Source organism: Natrix helvetica (assembly GCF_964273705.1).
Source record: "Natrix helvetica genome assembly, chromosome: 5".
In the NCBI taxonomy this organism is placed as follows: Eukaryota; Metazoa; Chordata; class Lepidosauria; order Squamata; family Natricidae; genus Natrix; species Natrix helvetica.
Genome location: NC_138551.1, coordinates 63,273,084 through 63,289,636, shown reverse-complemented (window position 1 = coordinate 63,289,636; position 16,553 = coordinate 63,273,084).

Genomic DNA, 16,553 nt, shown 5'->3' with positions numbered 1-16,553 from the left:
AGGATGTTATCAAGCCGTGTGTGTTTATGCAGATATGACTTTTCTGCATCAGATTCATTCAAAGTAACTTGCAACAGATAAATATTTATTTAACCAATACAATCTTATTATAAAGTTTATACAATACAACAATATCAATGCAAACAAGGTCAATGGTAACATCATTACAACATCAAATAACTCTCTCTTAATATAAACTACATAAGCATGAGATATTCATAGTTACTTTGCAGACCCTCTAAAAAGAGAATCCAGTCAGAGGGATGTGCCTTGTAATAATACACATTCTGCATATTATACCCATTTACAAAAGGGGCAAAGCTTGCCTCATGATGTCATGTGTCTTTCCTTCTTGTGAATGCACTAATAATGAAAAGGCCTGCCCACAATATAGTTCCTGTAGCAAATAGTCAAAAAGCAAATCTTCCAAAAGAAGTCTTAAGGTTTAGAAAGATCCTTTTGAATGAAAGCAATTCTGAAAATCCAGATCAGTAACTGCTAGTGCCAACCTTTTTATTAGGACAAGTCATGTACAGTAAAAATGCAAATGATGCTTATTAATCAATGGATTCCTTATGTCTCTGCAGGCATTCATCTAATCCTTACCAGCATAAGCCCCTGTTACTGCCTGAAAGCTTAGCCCCCATATGTCTGTTTGATGTCTAATTTATAATTTGTGTGGTGAAAATCATCAAGACTGAAAGGTAAAATGAATTTCTCATCGCCCCTATTTTCACAGATGATTTCCCTCATCCTTGCAGTGAATGAAAGCAATCCTTATTATAAGGGCCAGTTTGGAGTCATTTGGACATTTTTTGCATTTAGCGTTGACTAATATGTATTGCAATACAGAACTGTAATAATAATAACAACAAGAATAAATTAAATGTTAGCAGTGGCTGGTGAAATAATCCAGTTTTTATTTTGTTTTTCATACATTAGGTTTTGCTTTGAGAAGGCATGTACCAGGGAGAGCATGCTGAAAAGAGGCTTTGTATAGGAGCGGGAGTTCTATCCATCAGATTTGTCATTTCAGGAATGTGGCCAGATGTATTGACTTACTAGCAATTGTGCTGGTGCCATCTGGCCTGCTGGAAGTGCTATTAAAGATGGAAAAAACTGCGCAGAAGAAATGAAATTTGTTCATCATGCCATTGCCCTCACTGCTTATTTTAAAAAGAGGAAAAAATGTAACATCTTGGCAGGGGGCAAGCTGTTTGAAAATATCAGGGTTGGAGGAACAAACCCCCCCAAGTCCAAACTAAACTATTATGTTTATGCATAGGCTGGAGAGTTACTTTCTGCTGTTGTCACTTTGAATAGTTTCATTATGAAAGGCCTTTTGCTACTACTGTTTTAATAATCAGTAGGACTTTTTATTCCCTTAAAAAAGAAGAAAAAGAAAAATCCCTGAATCATTGTGGATTCATTTTTACTTCATTTTCCTTTCCTCAATTACTGTAGCAATCTTCTGTAGCCTGATTACTTGGATGGTGTCTAGATTTTAAGTGGTAGAAATGGATTTCTGAACCCAGAAACAAGCTCATCACCCAACAGGAAGCTATAAGAACTTAAGAGTCAGAGCATGTACTGTTGAACAATATGGCTAAACAAACCCAAAGGTGATTTTTCTAGAGGCAACTGATTTTTCTGGTTTTTCTTTGAAGACGTTTCACTTCTCCTTCAAGAAGCTTCTTCAGCTAAAGAAGCTACTTGGATGAAGAGTGAAACATCTTCAAAGAAAAACCAGAAAGTCCAGTTGCCTCTTGAAAAAACACCTTTGGGACAACCATGACCTGGATGACTGACATAGACATAGCTAAACAATGTTGCTTGGTATAAGATAGTATCTATGTAGCTAAACTGTTGTGTGGCTATATTTTTGCAAGTTGGCATGCAGAACTGAACAATACCTAAATACATTTTAAGACAAGAAGAATAAGAAACAGAAATGGAAACTAATCAAGAAGAGAATCATCTTAGAACTAAGGATAAATTTCCTGATAAAACAATTAATCCAGAATTTGTGAGTGCTCCAACACTGGATGTTTTTAAGAAGAGATTGGACAACCATTTGTCTGAATGTTATAGAGCGTCCTGCTTGAGCAGGAAGTTGTAGAAGATCTCCAATGTCCCTTCCAATGCTGTTACTTTGTTTTTCTATCAATTTTAATTATTTATTATCTAAGTAAGATACTCAGTAGGTGTTCTCCGAGGAAAGGTACATTGAGGAAGAAATAATGGAGAAAATGCACATTTTATCCAAAACAGATAAAACTAGCAAGTCAACTTTTCCCATCCTTCCTTTCTCAGTGTCATTTTAATCTGGGAACAAAGCAGTAGAGTTTGAGTGCCTTTTAGTCCCACTGTATATATTTTTTCTTCTACTAGCTTTCAATTGGTGTGCTATTGCCTTTCATAAAATGCATGTACAGTTCCTGTCAGAAACAGAAATGTAACACAATTTCAGATTCCTGCAAAAGAAAATTCTGCTTTGAAGAATTACCTACAGTTGCTTCTTGTGTTCCGAAGCACCTTTAATCTTTAAATGTGCATATCCCAACTGGATAATTGTCTTTTTAAAAAGTTCATTTTGGCTTGATGTCTCAAATCTTTAATTTTTTTTGTTAATCTTCCAGGATTCTGAAGTTCTGTACAACACAGCTTCCCACCCAAGCATTGTCTCCTTCTTTGTCTGTCATTTTTGGGCACATAGTTCTTCACTATGTTCCAAGACATGTCTTTTAAATTATTTTTCTAGTTTAATTCCCTGTACAGACCATGTAATTAATTTCAGTGCATCATACAAAAAGAATCAGTGGTAACCAGTGAAGCATGGCACTTCACTCATGAAATGATGAAATGTCTTCTCCAAAGTTTAACTTCCAGACTAACAGATAGCTACATAAGCTTAACAGCTAGATTCTAATAGAAAACCTATGCCACCATGCTTGAAATTTTTGGATTGGATAACCTAGAACTATGCCGATTAAGGTCTGACCTAAATGTAGTATACAAAATTGTCTGCTACCTGTCAATGACTACTTCAGCTTCAACCGCAATAATACACGGGCAAACAATAGAAACAAACTCAAGGTAAACCGCTCTAAACTTGATTGCAGAAAATATGACTCCAGCAACAGAGTGGTCAATGCCTGGAACTACCCAACTCTGTTGTTACATCAACACCTGGAAAGGTTCGGGGTGCCTTCCTATCAAGTGACTTCCCATCAACCTTATTCCTGTCTGGATCCTCATTTCTACGTCACCAACACACATGGCCAGAAAGCCACTTCCCCAAAGCAGGCCACACCTACAGAAGAGGTTCTAAATTTTTTTGAAACCCACCATTGCCCCCATTGTTTAGTTTGCTGTAACAAGCTTGAAAGCAGATTTGATTTCTCCTAAAATTGTCCACATTTTTATCAACTCTGTCGTAAATAACCTCCTTCCACATCCATATTAATACTCTGCAAAAAATGGAAAAAGCTAGTGTGGCAAGAATTTTACCCAAGACATACTTGAAACCAAGAATGGTTTTATTCCTTATCCTACAAGCATCATATCCTTTGCTTAGTTCAGGTTTCTCTCGGAAGCACATTTATAATTTCAGTGATTTCAACCTCTCCATTAGGTATATTGGATATAGGTGAGCCAGCTTCCAAATTGGACTGTGAATGATTAAACAATCTTTCAACTTTGAAATGCCACTGAATATTCCTTTAAGAAAGTATCTGAATTAACTGATAGGCTGGAATGGTTGAGTAGCAAATGGAAACATAATATACCGCTTGGAAAAGGCACAATTTCTTATCAGAAGCAATGTTCTATTGATGCCTCATTCGTTTTCAGGAGTTTGTGCCCAAACTTTTTCAAAATTAGTTGAGAAACAGTAACAGTCTGTCCCTGTTCTTTAAATTCCCTCAACACTAAAAACCTATTTGGATATTTTGCAGCCATTAGAATGAAAGAGTTGTGGGTTGCAATTTACATTCCACTATTATGCCCTGCCCAGGAATGAAAGCCAACTGGGGGACTTTGGGTCAGTCACTCTATTGCAGTTCTGGGTACAAGGGCTGGTTTTTACCCATGAATCCCTTTTTGGTTTGCCATCTGGATACCTGCTGGAGCATCTCTTCCAAACCCGTTTGGCCTGCTGGAGCACCAAGGCAGAAATTCTTCATGGTCCTACACATCAAAAGGAACCAAAGTCTTGCATCTCAGTTATGGTGATAATGTTCCTGGAGAGATCAGTCTAGTCCCTTCCTTGGTGACTTTCAGCAGGTTACTAAAATTGAGCTTTTCCTGAGATCATTCCAGCAATTTTTGCTAACTCCACCTTTTGCTTTTTATTTTTACTGTTCTGGGGTATTGTGGTTGCCATTTTATTTTGCATATTTTTTTATTCTTTAGGTTGTTTTATATTAATGTTACCATGAATGCCTGGTTTATTTGTTTTCTTTTCATAACTCTTATATTGTTAAGCATCCCAATATTGAAATATATAATAATAATGAGTATAAATTCAATCAATAAATAATTATGTGCCTTTATTTTTTACAAAAGAAACAAAAGAAAATTTCACACAGAGCCTGCTCTCACCATGCTGTTTCCTTCTCTCTCTTTTGCTTTGATTGCTTTATTGTTCCAAAGAAAAATTGTGATCATGTATAAGAGAGTATATTCTTTTGGTAAGTCAGCTGATTCAACCAATTCCACAGTTTAAATGACAATTCTGAGCATATTCACAAATATCATGTGGGATCAAAGAAATGGCATTTTTTTGCAATCATGCACAATGTCAGAGAACATTCAAAAGTGGTTGGAGATTATTATGAGGTTATTATCCTCATAATTTGGTAGCCGTTCTGTGTTGTGTCAAATTGAGTCACATTATAAATTTATAATTAAGTCTAAATTGTTGAGAATGGTCTGGATATAGTGAAAACAATGCATTGTTTGTGGAGGGGGAGTTGCAAGCAGGCAAAGGAAGCATGGTCAGCTAAAGTTAATTTTGTTTGACAGAGTAATAAAGGATTTTGGCATTTATAATGCAAAAAACAGTCCTAAGGTTGTCATAAAATAGGAAATTATAAAAAGCTTCTAAAAGGACTCAAAACTATAGTATTGGATATTTCTAGTTTGGCTGTAGTGATGAAGTACCTAGATGACCTTATTAGAGAAAGGCTGCAAAGGTTTAGAACCAATTACCTTTCAGCACATCTGTTCCAAAATTCTATATTTGCATCACCAAGCAGCATCTTTGATTAAGTAAGTTAAATTAGTAATGCATAAGGTAAATATATATGAAAGATATAGCATCATTTATTTCTTCTTCTTCTTCTTCTTCTTCTTCTTCTTCTTCTTCTTCTTCTTCTTCTTCTTCTTCTTCTTCTTCTTCTTCTTCTTCTTCTTCTTCCTCCTCCTCCTCCTCCCCTCCTCCTCCTCCTCCTCCTCCTCCTCCTCCTCCTCCTCCTCCTCCTCCTCCTCCTCCTCCTCCTCCTCCTCCTCCTCCTCCTCCTCCTCCTCTTCTTCTTCTTCTTCTTCTTCTTCTTCTTCTTCTTCTTCTTCTTCTTCTTCTTCTTCTTCTTCTTCTTCTTCTTCTTCTTCTTCTTCTTCTTCTTCTTCTAACATAATGATAATTAAAATGCTTCCATATTTGGCTTAGAAGATATTTGAATCAAATACCTTTTTGTTCTTTACAGAGGAACAAAACGGATGTTACAAAATTGGTAGTATTGAAGGTTCTTTTTAAATGGAAAAGGAGCCCTGAGTGCAATGTAATGTAAGATAGATATGACATTGATTTGTTTTGATGCTTAATAAACTACTCTAATCTTGATACTTAAGGCAGAGACAACCACATTGTGCAATTAAGAGTATAATCAGTCTGCAGGATGGATGCCTGCATGCACCTGTGAATCAGAACACATCCATGCTTTGCGTTTCACTCACTGTTCCATCAATAATTCTAATGTTACAGACTCCTCAGTCTATCTCCAGTTACCTCAAGTAGGTGATAATAACTGTGCATTTCAGTAAACATGATACAGGAAAGCAATTTTAGTAAACATGATACCTGAAAGCAATTTCCCAAGTTCTTTCCTTGTATTTGGAAGCATAATAATCCAAAGAGTTAGATTATTTTTTTAATCCACTTTGCAGTTCCTTCTTTTTTTGTGTTAAGCCTCGGAACTCCCTTACGTCAGCTGCTCTGATTCTTCCTTGAGCGTAAGATTGCAAACCAATCAAAGTGCTTTTTATTTCCGAGATATTCTTTCCTTTCACTGTTTGCACAGAGACTCTGCTTTTCTCACTAATGCGGATACTGACATTCTCTCTTTTGCGAAGCAGGACAAAATAAGGGAAATGAAAGAGGCTGAAAGGGAGAAATGATTCTGAGAGAAATAGAAGGAAGTAGGATTGGCGTTATTTAATGCCGTTGTTGGCTTTTCTTTTTAAATGTGATCTTTGAATAAATATCTAAGGGGTTTTTTACACAGAGGCTTCTTGTTCTACAGCATTTGGTTTAGAATATATAATATTAAGGTTGTAGGAAGTTTCTCATTATATGTGGTAGATATAATGTATGGATGCTGTTCTGAGCCTTAATCTTTAAAACAACCCTGGGAAACACATACACATACATGTCTGTATGTGTTGCTGTGTGTAGACTTACACACACACACACACACACACACACACACACAGAAAGTCTTCACACCCATCCAGAGGTGGTATTCTACCAATCTGCCCCCCCCCCCTGCCCCAACTCTATGGCATGCCAATTGGGCCCTTTTTTCGCCAAAAGTGCCCGCGTGGAAGGTTGAGCACATGCACAGAGGTGGCACACACTCACATTTGTGAACCAGTAGGGAAGATAAGTGAATACCACTCTTGCACCCATCACACTGGCATTTCCTTGGATCTCCTCCTACACTGTTACCAAGAATGGCTCAGCTTAGGACTTGCCTATCTCTATTACGTGGGTACCTTTGGAAACCTGAATCAATATTGTTCTATTGTATGGAGTCAGGGCAAGGTTTTTATTTATTTATTTTAAGTCTGGGAGCTATGGAGGTTGGGAATAATAGTTTTGAATTTTCTTATTGGTCAACTGGAGGGAGAATTGATTGATTCTGGACCAGCAGAATCCCAGCTTATCAAAGGTTTTGATGTTAAGTGATGGTGAATGCATAGCCTTTATGTTGTCTTTATATGAAAATGAATTTATTTATTTTTATTTATTTTATTTATTTGTTTGTCAAACATGTACAAGATAACAACGATAGGCACATTGGTGCGCTTACACACACACCCTTTACTGGGGTGAGGTCCATGGTAGACAATTTGAGATTGAAGCTGAGAGGGTTTGAGGCTGAAACAACGGACTCGGGTAGAGCATTCCAGATGTTGACCACTCTGTTGCTGAAGTCATATTTTCTGCAATTTACCTTGCGTTTGTATCGGTTGTTTGCCCATGTATTATTGTGGTTGAAGCTGAAGAAGTCATTGATAGGCAAGACAATTTTGTGTACTATGCTTAGATCAGACCGCATCCAGCACAGTTCCAGATTGTCCAAGCCCAAAATTTCAAGCCTGGTGGCATAGGGAATTGTATTGTGACTGGAGGAGTGGAGTACTCTTCTTGTGAAGTACCTCTGGGCCCGTTAAATCATATTAATGTCCGATATACAATGTGGGTTCCAGGCGGATGAGCTGGATTCAAGAATTGGTCTGGCAAAGGTTTTGTTTGCCCTAGTTAGCAATACAATGTTGCTGGAGAAGAACCTTCACAAGATTAGCTTAACAACTCATAATGCTGTTAAGAGCTAAGAATTGTTAATTCTGTTAAGAATTGTGAGACATGTGTGATTTAAAAGCTGACGAAATGCTAGGCACAAAGGTTCCAAATCAGAAATTTAATAGGAGCCCAAAGGCTAGAATATACAAGCATTTATACAATATATAGAGTATATTCCATTCTGAAAGAAACAGCTTTCAATCCTGTATCATAATTATCAGAATAGCAGCTTATATATATTTAAAATGTTCTTCCTGATATTGGTTTCAATAGCAGAGGTGGGTTGCTTCTAGTTTGGCCCAGTTCGGCCAAACTGGTAGTGGCGGCAGCAAGACTCTTCGCCCACCCACTTGGATGCTTCTGCGCCTGCGTGTGAACGCAAGCACAAGCATGAGCAAACCTGTAGTAAACCGGTTAGCAACCCATCACTGTTCAATAGGCTCATCGTTCACTTAGTTGGAGTTCATAAGACTATCACTCAATTTTTTTTGCGACTTTTCTCATTATTATACGATTCTCCTTTGACTTATGGCTCAAGAATAAATAAAGATTTAGTCCCATTTTAACTCATGTTGACTCCCTCCAAGGACTGTGGAGGAAGGAATTCAGGAATATTGAGCCAAAATAAGGGGCATATTGTCAGAAGAAGGCCTGGCTTTTTATTTTAAAAATGACTACAAGCTGTCAGTAAGAATGAAGCAGTCCTATCAATCTAAAAGACACATTTATATGTTCCTGACATAAGGACCTTAGACTATCAAAAAACCCTTTCTTCAATTCTGCCAGAAAAATAATTGAAAGCATATTGAGCTCTAGGAACATGGAAAACTACAGGAATTCCATGAGCCTTTGTGGTTAGCTAAAGACAAATACTTAGAGACACTGAAACCAGAGTTTGCATGAGGCGTAAGCTCCTGTCACTGGAACAGGAGTGAAAGATCTTTCACTGTGGCACCCTTTTGAAAAACAAAGTTCATGGTTGTTTGGAAATGTTTGTGTGCGATGGAGATGGTTTCGCCCACACTGAAAATCTTTTCTTCAGGGAAGCATCCTTTTAAAACAGTGTTTCTCAAACTTGGCGACTTTAAGTCCTGTAGACTTCAACTCCCAGAATCCCCCAGCCAGCATAGCTGGGGAATTCTGGGAGTTGAAGTCCACAGGACTTAAAGTCGCCAAGTTTGAGAAACACTGTTTTAAAAGGAAGCACATGGGGGAATTTTAGAGGATTGGTTCCTTTCCTCTTCTGACCACACAGAAAAGAAATTTTTCAGTGTGGTAAATGCCGAATCCACAAAGAGGCCCCTCTAAATGCTGCAACCAATGTGGACTTTCCAGACAAATGAGAACATCAGTCGTGATCTATATGTTATCTTTTTTTTAAAAAAAAATTCAAATTCAGAGAGATTGTAAAATGCCTGTCAACAGCAATGTTGAAAGCTAATTGACTGAAGCTAGATGACAGCTACTTTTCAGTCTGCAAAGCTTTCAGTTTTCTGATCCCTTTTCCGACTTTTGTACAGCTCCAAATTCATGAGGTACTTTCTGCTTGCTTTAAATCATGGCAAAATGATTTATGGCTTACTTTGCTGTGGGATGGATAATTTATTCAGTATGAAATATGGTTTATCCCAAAATATTTATTATTGCTACACTACAGCAAAATGTTATTTTGCTTTAGTTAATCCTAGGTATGAGAAACTGAGAAGAATTCTCCAAAGTATCCAACAGCATGAACTCACTGGAATATTTTTTAAAAAATAATACTTTAAAGGCTGTCTTTAAGGTTACAGTATTCTGTTTCAAGAGTTTTTCCTCAACTTTTTCCCTTTAGATACTGAAGACTACAGTTTCAATTAGTCCTAGCAAGAATCAAGGATAGGAAAGAAAGTGTATTACGAAAGTGTACTTCTGGAGATTAGACTAAGGAAATCTCCTCTTCAAATGTTTTATCTTAAAACTCTTGACCAAAGGTTCTTAAAATAGCAGAGGCTTTTTCTACCAGTGTAACAGAATATTTGCTGATCATAGCTTACAGTTTTTTCAAGTTTAGATCATATAAATTGAGAAGATAATTATCAAACATAATGATAGTACTATGTACATTCAGGCCATGCTGCTTATATAATTTTATGCTACTCTTTTTTTAAAAGACACCATTGTACAAAAATAGGCTTCAAGTGGCAGAACTTCATCATAGTGTAGTGTATTATTAAAGTAAGAAGGTGAGAGATAGATCAAGATCACAACCACTTTTGATCCTTCAAATAAACTTTTAACATAAACAATCGAATAAACTCAGCTTCAGATTATTTACCCCTTCAGGCTCATGAAGAACAGCACTGTAATTGAAAATAAGCAGCCCTCCAAGTCTTACAGGGTTATTTCTTTCTTTCCTTCAGCATTTCTAAATTGCTTCTTCTTTAAAAGAAAAACAAATCTCAAAGCTCTGGCAAAGATGTTGAGCTCAATATTGTACAGCTGAATTGTGAACATTCTATTTCTACTATAGAAAGAACAATCCACATAAATGTGTGAAATAAATGCAGAATGATAGGACCTGCACTGATAATATTTTTATTAGGCCAACTGAAACTTTACAGAACAGTTGCAAGTGCTCAATCTTTCAAGAGTTTTTCATTAGGTAAGTTGAAGCTAGAATAGAAAGAATGAAGAAAAATGTGCCGAAAACCCATCAAATGAAGTCTATACCAGTTTTCTTTTTCAAAAGGAATGCAAAAAAGACTCTAGGCACAGCAAAATATTTCATGTCAAAAAGTAAAAGAAATCCAATTGCCATGACTCAGTTTTTAGACAGCTGTAGACCAATATTTCTCAACTTTTGCAACATTAGGTTTTGTGGATTTTAACTCTCAGAATACCGCTGAGGACTTCTGGGACTTGAAGTCCACATATCTACAAGTTGCCAAGGTAGAGAAACACTGCTATAGACAGACATATACATTTTAATTTTTGAGGTGCATAGGGTTTCCCTGTAGACCAAGGTTGGAGAACTATGGTCCTTTTAATGACCTGTGGACTTCAACTCCCAGAATTCTTGAGTTAGCCATGCTGCACCATGAATCCTGGGAGTTGAAGTTCACAGATTTTAAAAGGGCCATAATTCCCCATTCCTGCTATAGATAGCAAATACACCAAACATTCCTCTCTCTGTCTCTCTCTCTTTCTCTTTTTGTACTATTACTATTAGAAATGTGGATTCTGATCTCTGTGTTTTGGGTATCACTGAATATCCGGTTCCCAATTGTTAGATACTAGCTACAGTTATAATGGTTTCCACCAAGGTCCTCTGTTCCAGTGGGAACAGAGGTTTAATCTCATTGGTCGAAGAGTTTGACAGCTCCCTATAAAAGGGCTGCTGTCAGACTCAACCTTTGCTGGATTGTTCATACTTGTTATGTTATAATAAAGAGCTGTTGTTACCGTTAGCCTATGTGTGCCTGTCCATTACCCAATCTAACACTGGTGATGAAGGTTGGATTGGAAGGCAACTAGGTGAACCAAAAAGGGTGTAGCAATCCAGCCCAGAGCTCAGCGCGGCTTCAAGCAGCCATTTTTGAGGCACAAACTCAAAACGCCCTCAGAACACAAAATGATCATGCATGCCCCACCAACTCCATATGACCCAATCACCAAGCACTGGGACTCGTATATGCTGAGGTTTGACTGCTTCCTCAAAGCCAACGACCTCATGGGCCTTTCTGAAGGCCACAAGAAGAACATGTTCCTCGGTTACTGTGGACGGGAAGTGTTTGAAACTGCCAAAGACCTCTCTGAACCAACACCGCTACAATCGGTCGCTTGGTCCATGCTCCAGCAGACACTGTGGACCCACTATGCTCCCAAGCCGTCTAAGCATGTCCGCCACCACAAATTTAATATTCACAACCAGAAGGAAGGTGAATCGATCAACGAATACATTGCGGCGCTACGAAAGGCCGCAGCATACTGTGAGTTCCGAGACCTAGACGAACTTATACTTGACTGCATCATATGCAGTGTGTGGGACATTAATTTACAAAGGAGGTTACTTGCCAAATCTAACCTCACTATACAAATTGTCTTGGATGAAGCCAGGGCATCAGAATAGGCCATCAAGTCTACAGAAACCCTGCAGCACCAAAGCACTCCGCAAGACGCACAGAAGAGTGCATGCGCACATCGCAAGGCTGCAGAGGCCAAGAATTCAGAAGACAAAGATGACAGCTGCCGCATGCGCAGTAGCCGCACCAAGCCAGCGCAAAAATTCAAACCACGTCTCCCGCCTCGCACTAGCTGCGGAGGAGACCATGCGAGATTGTTTTGCCATTTCCGCGACGCTATCTGCCAGGGCTGCAAGTGAAAGGGGCACATCACCAAGGTTTGCAGAAGCAAGCACCCCACAATGACCTGGCAGCCAAGAATCCAACCTAATCGCCAGCAGCGGCCCGACCAAGGGGCATGGCAGCCACCAACACGATGCTCAGAGGGCGACACCAAAGTCACCTACCACACCTCGATCGGCCAAGTCCGTACAAGGCGGTCAAAAAAAGCTGAGGATCACAGTCCTCATCAAGGGCTCTCCATGCGGGATGGAGATCAACACGGGGTCATAATTGAGCATCATGCCGTAGTCTACACTAAAGCAGGCTATCCCTAGCCTGAAGAAGCTATATCTACGCGCCCCTGATATACACCTTCATGATTACCAGGGGAGTCCCCATTGTGGGGCAGGGCATGTTCCGGGTGAACTTCAACAACTTCAGCGGCCAGCTCCCAGTGACGGTGGTCAGCGGTAACTTGCAGAGCCTCCTGGGGATTGACTGGTTCGAAGACCTGGGTTAGAAGTGACCGGTATCAACGAGAGCACCGATGAGCTACTCACAGACCCTACCCCCGAGATGCCAGTCCTTCGTATTGACTGCTTAGAGAATGGTCCCATCTCGTTTAGTGATGTTGCCTGCCACACTGCAAGAGACTCCACGATCCAGTTTTGAACTGGATGTGGAGGGGGTGGCCCAAGGGGCCTGTTGGGTCTGATTTCAAAATGTATTATTGTAAGAGAAATGAATTGTCTGCTATTAATGGCTGTTTGCTGAGAGGGGGGGGTCGTTGTTTCACCAGAGCTGCACATTGCAGTATTAGAGGCTTTACATGTAGGGCATCCTGGAATTATCAAGATGAAATCTTTGGCCAGGAGTTACATGTGGTGGCCTAACATGGAGAGGGAGATTGAAGAATGGGTGGCTACCTGCACACCGTGCCAGAAGTCCAGACCAGTTCCCCCAGAGGTGCCCGCTAAAGAGTGAGTGACCTCAAGCACCATGGTCTAGGGTGCACATTGACTTTGCTGGCCCAGTTCATGGCCAGACATTTCTCGTAGTTATGGACGCCTACTCAAAATGGTTAGAGGTAGTCCTGATGACCTCCACTACAGCAGAAGTGGTCATCAAGGTGCTATGAGACTTTTCTCCATGCACAGCCTGCCCGACATCTTGGTCTCTGACAATGGACCCCATTTCACGGCCATGCAATCTGAGACCTTCCTAGCAGCTCAGGGAATCAGGCATGCCCTGGTTGCACCATTCCAGCCTGTCTCCAATGGTCAGGCAGAGAGAATGGTGAAATCTGCAAAAGAGGCCCTCTCTAGGATGGACCCGGGAGATTGGCAAACACAGGTTAACCACTATTTGCTAATTCAGCACATCACACCCAGTGCCACTACAGGGAGAAGCCCCTCCGAGCTTCTCATGGGTCGCCGGCTAAGGTCCCACTTAGACCGGCTACACCCAAACTATTCTGCCACATCTCCCCCTGACTCCACAAGCAAAATTCAGAACTTTAGCATAGGGGATTCAGTTTACGCCCACAACTACACCGGGGGAACTCTGTGGATTCCTGCCACACTGATAGGCATCACCGGGCCTCGGTCTTACCTCCTAGAGCTCGAGGACGGTCAGAATTGGAGAAGGCACATTGACCAACTTCGTGGCTGCCTCTCCAACTCCACTCTTAGGCAGCCAGAGGTAACTCCTGCACGAGTTAGCCAAAGCCCTACCCAAAAGGAGCACGAAGTCACTCCTTTCACAGCCAACTCAAACCCGAAGTCACCGGGATACTTAGCTTCTTGTGTTGCAGGCCCGCAGGCCCAAGTGAACTGGCTCTAGAAGCTCCAGCCGTGGCCTGTGAAAGGTTCCAGGAGCTTCCACCAAGCAGAGCTGCGGAGCAAACAGGTCTGTCCAACCTGTCTGAAGAACACCCTCCGACTGAACTGCACAGGTCTGGCAGAGCTACCAAAAAGCCTGCCTACTGCATGACTATGTTCGCAGTAGGATGATTCCATCTAAGAGGAGAGGGGTGTTAGATACTAGCTACAGTTATAATGGTTTCCACCAAGGTCCTCTGTTCCGGTGGGAATAGAGGTTTAATCTCATTGGTTGAAAGGTCTGACAGCTCCCCATAAAAGGGCTGCTGTCAGGCTCAATATTCGCTGGATTGTTCATACTTGTTGTGTTGTAATAAAGAGCTGTTGTTACTGTTAGCCTGTGTGTGCCTGTCCATTACCCAATCTAATACCAATGGCCTGTGGTCTGGAGGTTTTCATTCCTGCAATAATTATTCACCTTGTTTAAGATCCTGTCATGTGTTCACTCACTTGCTTCTGCGTGATGCCTTCTAAAAATGCTCTGATCAGAATTGTTTCCACAAAACAAATTGACAGAAGGCATCCACAGGAGCCTTTTTTAAAAACAGACTGCTACCTTCTCCTTTGATCTGCTCAGTGCCTCTTATTTTTTAGGCAATCGTATTATAAATGCCTTTGTTTTTAATGAGCCGGTGGTGACTTATTGATGCAGAAACCATTCTGGTTCTGAAAGACAGGCCTAGAGCATTTCCTGCAACAATTAAATTTAAGACCTTTTAAAATAGTCACATAAGGAACCTCACAAAGGAAATAAAGCATATGTTCAAATCAAGATAAATATTATGATGGAACAAGGAAAGACCTGAAGGCAGGCTGGGGTTAGGTAGAATTGTAAATTCTCCTAGTGTCTCAGCCAAGTGAACTTCTGTCCAGTTATTGCACAGGGTATTGTAATGGTACACAGAGTGTGAGGCTGCAGGGCTGACAAATGTTCACAATGGGTGACTGTAGTTTGAAATAAAATATTATCTAATGTAGGCGTTAATTTCATGTAATAGTCATTGCACTCCTTCAATTTGTTTTATGAAGCCAGCTTTTCTTACAGTGTATGCTTTAATCTATATCATGCTTTCTTTAAGCCGGAAAGCAGCAAAAGAATGTTTCCCCAGAACAATGGGAGACCTTCATGTAGTCTGACAGGTTGTGTTTTCTAGCTTATGCAACAAACACAAAAGGAAGCAAACACCCTCACGCTGTAGACCTTATACTGTTCATGGGCAAAAATGTGTTGTTGTTTTAAATTGCAAAACCTCTTCTCAGCTCTAGTTTTAGCTTTCTGAACCACCAGCCATTCAATATGAAGAGGAACTATATGGACGTGCATTTCTTTGTGTTGTTGTAAAGAAAGGCAATGCTACCTTTACTTAAAACTGCCTGATGGTGAAAGACCTTTTGACAATGTTTTCTTGTCACTTGTTATTAGTATTTATTAAATTTGCACCCTGCCCAGAGTTATTGAATGCCAGATGGAGTACAAATTTAAAACAACAATAACAACAACACAGTTCTTGCAGTCTCAGTTGCTGTAATTAGGCAAATCCAGCACTGTTGCAGCATCTAACAATCACCATTTGCAACTTCCTGCCAACTTGCTCATTGGCTTTATTTGTTGTTGGAAGCCAGCAGTGAAGGTTGCAAATGATTATCATATCGCCATGATATGCTGCACCATCAGAATTTCAAGTTGGTTGCCAAGCACACAAATCACAGTCGTGTGACGATGGGGATACTGCAAGGCCACAAATACAAGCATCTGTTATTACTCCCTGTCATTCAGCATTGTCATAACTTTGAAAGGTCACTGAACAAATCAACATGAAGTGAGGTGTTCTATAGGAAGAAAGAGGCAGACAGGAACTGAGGCAAGGCAGGTTGAAGTTAACACAACCTTTATTAACAGTAACAACAGCAAACATGAACCGGCAAACAGCGAAGCAAAAGACAGCTGACAGCTTTTTTATACTCGAGCTGTCAGGCGTTTAACCAATTGGGTGACTGGATTCTCCCGCCAGCAGGCTGCTTGCATCTTAGCCAATCAGGAGCTAGCAATGTAAGTCTATGGCAGGAAAGTTCAGTAAATAACACCCCTCCCCTCCCAGTTGGCACATGCGTAGTCCACCAAGTACGCTGGCCGACATCAGATCCGCCCTGATCGTCATAGTTCAGGGGCGGCGGCCATAGGAGGAGTCTCTGCTGGCTGGGCTGCAGAACTGCTGGAGACTGAGCGGCCGACACCGCGGGAAGAGGGGTCATCGCTGGACCAACTGGACTTCCAGGTAGGGCTGGTGACGAGAATGTGTTGGAGGCGGGCACAGAAGCGGCTTTTGGCGGTGTCAGTTCTCCAGGGTAGGATTGGGCCTGCCCTGGTTGGAGGTCTGAAGCACCGGTCGTTCTTCGTCGAAGTTGGTTAATGTGTCGGCGCCACTCTCTTCCATCATCGAGCTGGACCCTATAAGAGTAGGGGAGCCACCTTGGTTTAGCCCCATAGTTCTGGGCGTAGACCAGGTCTCCCAAATTAAAGGCTCGAGCCGTGTTGTCTGTGTTGGG